Source organism: Chiloscyllium plagiosum, unplaced genomic scaffold (genome assembly GCF_037043375.1).
Source record: "Chiloscyllium plagiosum isolate Xiang-an unplaced genomic scaffold, Cpla_swu_hap1 HiC_scaffold_7, whole genome shotgun sequence".
Lineage (NCBI taxonomy): Eukaryota > Metazoa > Chordata > Chondrichthyes > Orectolobiformes > Hemiscylliidae > Chiloscyllium > Chiloscyllium plagiosum.
This window is the reverse complement of record NW_028270145.1, coordinates 88904844-88913376: the sequence shown is the minus strand read 5'-3', so window position 1 is coordinate 88913376 and position 8533 is coordinate 88904844. Positions and strand designations below refer to the sequence as shown.

The window sequence follows — 8533 nt, the reverse complement described above, 5'->3', positions numbered from 1 at the left end:
AACCTATGCCCTCTAGTCTGGACTCCCCCACCCCAGGGAAAAGACTTTGTCTATTTATCCTATCCATGCTCCTCATAATTTTATAAACCTCTATAAGGTCACCCTTCAGCCTCCGATTCTCCAGGGAAAACAGCTCCAACCTGTTCAACCTCTCCCTTTAGCTCAAATCCTCTAACCCTGGCAACACTGTTACGGGTCTCGAGTCACTGTGACAGCTTTGCCATTTAATCACAAAGCACTGTATTTCTGCAAGTTGTGGATTCCTCTGCAGATGCATCCAAACTGTGTAAACTGCAAATCCTACAATGGCTCCATGAACTGCTATTGCAGAGATATCAAATGACATTTGCAAGTCCTGTGAAACCAGATGGCATCATCTTTCTGTGCATGCCATTTTATTTATAGGCTTGGCTAAGACCGACATGGTTTCCAGTGAAACCGAGAAAACTGGCAATAGTCAGGCCAAAATCTGTTAAACTTCCTTAATTTAAATGAAACAGACTTGCACTTATATGCTAACTTTTGCAACCTCAAGATGTCCCAAAGTGCTTTATAACAGTGGAGCATTTTTGTCATCTCATTACTATTGCCATGTCAGAAATGCAGTATCTAACTTGTACACAGCAAGCTCCTCCAAACAGCTCTGTCATAATTACCATCTAATCCATATTAAAGATAACTCCTTTATTATTCTTTGAGGAATTGTTGTATCATTTCTGTGAATGGGAAAGGGCCTAACCTTAACACTCATCCAACAGTGTGCTATTTTCCTTGCTTTGCAATGGAGAATCGATCAAGATTTTTGGGTTCAAGACCTGGGTTAGGTCTTGAATTCATAACATTCAGACTTAGAGACAAGCATGCTAGCAGCTGAGTCATAAGTGACAATTAAAGTTTCTTAAAGGGTGAAGAGTAGCATAGCACCTCCCCAATCCACATTTCTCCCTTTCTGATCCTGCTCCTCCCCACATCCCTCATTTATGGACTTCATGATATTCCTCGCTACAATTCTTCATATTATACTATTAACTATTGTCATGAGTCTTCAGCGATGGCCTGATGCTCATGACTCTGAATCTTGCATGCTGACAATAACATTATTCCTACTGTCCTTGGACTGGAGTCAATATTGGGGTGTGTTAATTAATCTCCTGTGCCTCACACTCTGGGTTGAGTTACTGCAGGTTGAGGGATAGCTTAAACTCCCACAGCCCTGATTAATGATTGATACTGCTTTACAAATGCAAATCCATTCTTGTATATTGTTCCTTGTCAAATTATGGGGAGCAACACAATATATTAGAGTTGTGTGATGTATCAATTATTGAAAATACAATGATTGGTAATTGTTTAACCTCTTCTGAGCTGTTGCCTCTTCTTCTACCTCACTATTAATGACTTTTTAATATTCACTGAAATAATTAGTTGCACATTGGAAAGTGAGAGCAAGATTTGCATCTTAAATGATTCACATTTTGAATTTATTCAGAATCTCTCTCTCTTTATTGCAGTACATTTAGAATGGCGAGTTGACAGATTCTTACTGATAACTAACGTATACAGATAACCAACTATGCCATATAAACTTAATTTATAGCACTCTACTGTGTGACACAAGGGTTTTTAGATATCATTGCACATAAAACATTTGCACATAATGGGGATAAAAACAGCCTTTTACATCTTAAAGGACTGGGAAATACTCCATTAGTCGAATAGGAAAAAGTAACAGATTTATTTCCTCTGTTGCTATTCATATTTTTTAACATTCATTATTCTTTAATGAAGTACTTTTTAAAAAATGCCTGTGTCAGTTTTACAAGAGGTTGTTAACTTTATTTAACACTCATTGCCTTAATACTGCAGTAGTTAACACTTTGCAAAAAATAGATATATATTATGTTCATTTATTATCGGAGGCATTGTGGTTTACAAAAGATCCTCTTAAATGTGAAAGCTTGCTAAAGATGCATGTGCATTGTACACACATACAGGTCATCGGCAGCAAATGAAACTAGCCTTCCAGGCATATGAAGCCCATTTTAATTACTTCTAAATATAATGCTTAGATGACATATGCAATTTCATAAAAAAACCTAATATTTTGCTGAAGAAGAAATAAGATCATATTTTACTAAACCAATGACATAATGAATAGACTTCTTTTGTTTGCATTACAGTCACTTGTCATTTGTACCTCAGATCTCTCAAAACTGACATTGTTTGCACAGTTGTTAACTTTTTCCAATTTGTTTGTTTCTGACTAAAGAACTGAGTCAACCTTTATCTTGCATTGTAAAATCACATCGTTGAAAATTTTGAAAATTAATTAAGTGAGGGATATACTACTGTGCTGCTGTTTTTAAATTGAATTGTAATGTACAGAAATGATTACCTCTCAAAGCCACATAACTTTTTAGTGCTGGAATAGTTAAATAATCATTGACATGGCATTTTTAGCATTTTATCCTCATCGGACTTCTCCTACTAAAACTATGCTATTTCATATTTTGCATTGGTGTTTCTTTGATTTCACCAATTACGTGAAACTGAAAATGTCACTTGCTTTGTTGATGAAATGAAATCTTGCTGATATGAAAAATTGATAGCTTACTCCATTTATATGTAGTTGGTATTTTGTTGGTATTTTGTTAACTAGTAGTTGGTTGTCATAATAATCTTTGACAAATCTCTGAAAATCAACACAATTGATTATTCCACACCATTCAATGCTTACTTCAAGCCAAAATGCTTAATGTTTGCTTAAAATCAAACATTTCAATTAGTTTACTGACCAGTTTCCATGTCTTACTGACACTATGAATACACACACAATTCATGCATTACTGGTACATTATCATTTATGAAAGAATTCAGGAAAACTATTTTCCCAGTTGTAGCATGAGATCATATTAGAATTAAAATACTGGTACACTTTGTATATTGAGTTTTTAGGGTTCTGGTTTGCAATCAGTAATTTGCTGATTTTAGGTGGTTTGAATCTCTGGTTCAGACACTGGACTTCTTCAGAGAAGATGAAAGGAAGAAGGTAAGGCATACTGAATGTAACAAATGTGGTAGGTTTGTAATTTAAAAAAAAACCTTTAATAACGAGTTCTATTGCCCAAGGAAAGCTACTGAGAATATGTTGTGTTGTATTATAATTGTGTTGCAAAACTAGTTGAATTATGTTCTTAAATGAATATTGTGCAACGACATACTTTTTTATACATTAACAAATTATTATTCTATTATACACTTTGAACATATCTGACAGCATTGTTCTCTATATGAGTACTTTACTTTATATGACAAGTATGTTCAAGAACATATACCTAACTGCTACCATTTGATATTTTACAATATGATTAGAAAAATTGGTTCACGATAATATTCACCAACATAGTTACACTGTCACTATACAACAGTACAGCTCTTCTCCCACAGTCTCCTGTGACTGAAGATGCAGCTCAACTTTTAATGGTTATTTAACAGCAATATTATTTTATTGAGTCTTTTAGTGTATAATAAAATTGTGTTCGCATTAGAGGGTGAGTGTAAGGCAATGATTTGATTTTGGAGTTCCCATAACATCCAAAACACTTTCAAACTTTCGTTCCCATGGCTTAGGGTGTCATTTAAGTGTGTTAATTAACTTACAGACTTCCATCTGTAGGAATGGAAAACTGAGAAAAGATTTAAAGTAAATGCTGACAAGGTGACATGAAATATGTAGGAGGAGACTAATATTGAGCATGAGTTAGGCCAAATAGCTGTTTCTGTGGTTCAAATTCTTTGTAAGTCTATGCAATACATAAAAATGTGACTTTAAATAAACACTTAATCAGATGAGTTTAAAATTTGAATCTTGTTACATTATTGATGTAGGACAGCAGTTCATAAAGTTTGGTTGCCTGATCGTCCTTGTCCAGAATGGAACACACACACAAAAAAATTTAAAACCAACTTGCACTTCTTTAGGCAGAATTTGCCCACTGCTGGTGGATGCAGGTCAGAGAATCACTGTCATTGCAGACAGTTCATCTTGTAGCAGGAATGGATGATTTAATTGACCCTATAGTAATGTGTGATTGACTCTTGTAGGCAAACATCAACATTAGGAAAGAGGGTACCTTATTAAGAGGTCTACAGACTCAGGTTTGGGCTTCAGGTGCCCTAATGGCATGACAACACAGCTCCTTTCATATATGCTTATATGCCTAAAGTAAATCCAAAATTTGCTTTACATCAATTCCAAAGAAAAGTACACCCTTTTATCATTAAGATTAGATCATGAAGAGTTAACTGTTTACTCTATTTCCTGCCACAAACATAAAAATATTTTTCATTTGAGATATCAATCTTCCACTGAATGATCAACTCTCCTGGAAGATGTATAAGAAAGTATATTCTCACTTATGATTGCATGGCAATTACAGCTCAACACTAGCTGCCAGGAGCCTCCATGTTCTTCAGCACCAAACAACACTATCAATAGGCAACTAGATGCACATGCTCCTCATCCATGAATATCAGCATTTGACATTTGCCAACTCATCATGACCTCCCAGATCCATTTGGAGGGTGCTGGGGAAGCACTTACATTGCAGTGTGCACCAACTGGCTTTGAAATGCAGGAGCAGGGAAATGGTGCAAGCATGGACAGGGATCCAGCTGATGGATTTGACCATTCTGTCTTAGCAGGCATTCACTCAGTGCTGACCTACAATCTCACAGCAACTCTGCCTTATTTTGTCTTGCCTGTTAGCACATTGGTGCTTCAGCCAGAGCCGGAGCTTCCAGCATTGCTGTCTTGAAGTGTTCTTTTGCACAGACATACAAGCAAATTAGTGGTCAGTAGGGACCTATCTAGGGCACAAAGAGTCGTCAATCTAATAGCTACTGCATGAGGCGGATGCTTGCGCAACAACTGCATTACACATTTATTCACCAAATGGCCATATCTTAATGTGGATGAGGGCATGCCTGCAGTCCAGTCAAGGAAACGTTGCTGTCTATCAGGGAGTTATAGTACCATCGGTCATGGCATAGTGCAGGGACTTGCCATGATCAGTCATCTGCCTGAGATACATTCTCGGATGGTGAGTTGCCTCATTCTATGGTTTCAACTTTTGTTCTGAGAGAAATGAAGCATTTATACAGCCTTTTTCTAAGGTTAGGACTAGATCATTAGTAGTGGAGGATGATCCCTAATGCAATGAGTCAATTGTAGGGAAGTGGAACATGTATGTGCCTTTCATCCTGTTTCTAGCACTTCCTGAGCCTCACAGGGAGGATTTTTGACCTCTTAGAATTGCTACAGTGTGGAAGCAGGCCATTTGGTCCATCAAGTCCACACCAACCCTCCAAAGAGCATCCCACCCAAATCCATCCTTATTTCTGTATGCCTGCATTTCCTACAGCTGACCTACACATCCTTGGATACTATGGGCAATTTAGCATGGCCAAGATTAGAGTGCTGCTGGAAAAGCGCAGCACATCAGGCAGCATCTGAGGAGCAGGAAAATCAGCATCAATTTTCCTGCCTGACCTGCTGTGCTTTTCCTGCACCTGCAGTACCCACTTCTGCCTAATTTAGCATGGCCAATCCACCTAAGCTGCACATCTTTGGACTGCGGGAGGAAACTGGAGCAAACTCACACAGACACAGGGAGAACGTGCAAACGCCATACAGTCAGTCGCCCAAGGGTGGAATTGAACCCAGGTCCCTGGTGCTATAAGATAGCAGTGTTAACCACTGAGCCACCACTGTGTCTTAACCCAATAGTCTGCCATGGTTTATATTTATTTCCCTGTGTTGCTGTTGCTACAGCTGTGCCCTATTCTCTCTCCTTACATTCATGACGCTTTGTAAAACTGGTTAAGTTGTGTTCCTGCCAGTAAGTTCCTTCATGGCATACACTGAATCATGCTTGCTGTTGGTGGATTTTCTGACTGCTTATTTCTTCCTTAGCCCTGAAATACCTTCAAATTTCGAATAATATTATACCTATTCCAGCTAACATTTTATCTGCTGTTTGGATTACCCCGGTACTTTTTCAGCTTCGACATGGGCTTTCCCGTTAAACAGTCCAGTATCTAGGTGAGCCATAAAGTCTGTTGCTTTCTGATCCTTATCACTATTGAGCTTCACTGCAGGTAATTCCTTCAACTTCTAGGTTTAGACCATTTGGTCATCGTCCACAATTTCCCATAAGATAGTGTTATCACTTGTTTCCTTTGGACTCTTATGACTGTTTGCCCCACTTCCATGGGTCTGGTCACCATTGCCAGATGCTGCAATGTGAGGTTGTAAATGAACAGCAATAGACGTTATTGAATATATTTTGAGAAGCTTTGTAGCTCAAGTTGAGGTTTTGGATGTAGGTTTGCTCGCTGAGCTGGAAGGTTCATTTCCAGACATTTTGTTAACCTATTAGGTAACATCTTCAGTGGGCCTCAGGTGAAGCAATGCTGAAAACTCCTGCTTTCTATTTATATGTTTGGGTTCCTTTGGATTGGTGATGATTGGTTGGAACTCTATCAACAAACACATTGAGTTAGACCCCATCTACCACCCCCTGAGAAAAGGAACAGGAAGTTACTTCACCACAGGAAATAACATCACCACAGGAAATTATATTATCAACCTAAAGAAACCCGAACATATAATAGAAAGCAGGAATTTTCAGCATTGCTTTGCCTGAGGCCCACTGAAGATGCTACCTAGTAAGGTAACAAAACATTTGGAAATGAACCTTCCAGCTCAGCGAGCAAACCTATATCCAAATTTGAATATGTTCATTTACAGAAATTTTAAAATTTTAAATTTAAAATTTTCCTACAGCTCTACGCACTCAGGTTTCATTTCAATGTGATCTGACATCACTATGACCAATCTCCTTTTTCTCATGCTTAGCAGCTTTGCCTAGAGTAAAGGCCTGATTTTCTTTCCTTTAAATATTGACAAGAATTTTCTGTAACAAGCAGCCCCTATACTGTTAAAAACTTGGAAATTAAAATGGCGGTCATGGATACTGCAAAAAGCACCAGCCTATCATTTTAACCACTTCCACATCAGCTTATCAGGGTTCAAATATCCCTTTTAGAATAAATAATTGGAAGTAAAAATAGTAATTACTTAGAAAGATTTAGGCTAAGCAAGAACAAGCAAAATAAATTTGTAAATGGCAAATTATGCTTAGCAAATATAAAGATGACTGATTTGTTTGCTAAAAGAAAAACAACAAATGCATTGTGTATCCATTGTGTTCACCAACTAGCCACGAAACGACACGAACAGCTATCCTTAGTAGCCACACACAGAGATGACAAGCAACATGAATTCGACTGGGACAACACTATTATTATAGGACAAGCCAAACAGAGAACAGCCAGGGAATTCCTAGAGACATGGCACTCATCCACAGTTTCAATCAATAAGCACATCGACCTGGACCCAATATACCGGCCACTGCAACGGACAGCTGGAACTGACAACCGGAAGCGGCAGATTCAAACCACTATAAATGCTGGAGGAAAGATCACAGAAGCGCTTCACAGGAGGCTCCCAAGCACTGAGGATGTCACCTAGACAGGGGACGAAACGTCTGCAAAACAAATTCCCAGCTCGGCGAACAGAACCACAACAACGAGCACCCAAGCTACAAATCTTTTCACAAACTTTATACATTTCTAAACGGTATTCAATCATGATTTACGAAAAGCTTGCAAGAAAAATTTAATTGTATGCTGAAAGACGGAACAGACTAATCTGAATTGAAAGTTGATTCCTGGCCAACCAGCGGAGAAGAAAAGTAAATGTGTGGTACTTACATTGGAAAGAGTTGTAAGTTGTGTTTTCCAAAGATCAACCTAAGGTCAACATTTGTTTTTACTGTATTTAGATGACTTGAATACTATTAAAGGAAATGCACCATGAATATTTACTCATGACACATAGTCAAGGGAAATATAAACAACAAAGAGAGCTATAAAGGACTTAGGAAGAAATAGACAGCTTTGTGAGATGGATAAACACATGGAATATGCAATTAAATGCAGGTATGTGTGATATAATTGGCCAAATTGCTGGAGTGGCATTTCTTGCAGTACATACCATTTATTTCATCATAGTTTGCTGGAGATGTGGGCTGGTATGAGGTAGTGACAGTATCAGGATGCTGGAATGGTAGGAATAGCTGGTGTGCCACCTTCATGTGATTTATGAACTGAGAAAGAACCAGAAGAATTGTGGGAAAGGAAGTAGGATCAACAAGTTCAAAGCAAGCACAGAAAGAGAAATAAAGAAATATTAGATTAAGTGAGACATTAAAATAAATAAAGAGCAGAAAATAATGTTACATTTAATAGATTTATGAAAATATTTGGAAAGCTACAAGAGAAAGAGAACACTTACTTTTGAAAGTTGCCTGTTGCCAAGATTCCTCTGTTCCAAAAGTGTCCATGGGTTAAAGACCCAGTGCCAGTTTTTTAAAGGATAAATAGATACAGACTCCCATTTGTAGTGCCC

General features: G+C 37.9%; 1 long non-coding RNA gene across 1 annotated transcript; it reads left to right on the top strand.

Moving 5' to 3' along the window:
- Positions 1 to 5021: 5021 nt before the first annotated feature.
- Positions 5022 to 7320, top strand: LOC148149659 (uncharacterized). Its single transcript, XR_015757543.1, has 3 exons — positions 5022 to 5102; positions 6064 to 6103; positions 7284 to 7320. It is a non-coding gene; the product is annotated as an uncharacterized LOC148149659 (long non-coding RNA).
- The last annotated feature ends 1213 nt before the right edge of the window (positions 7321 to 8533 follow it).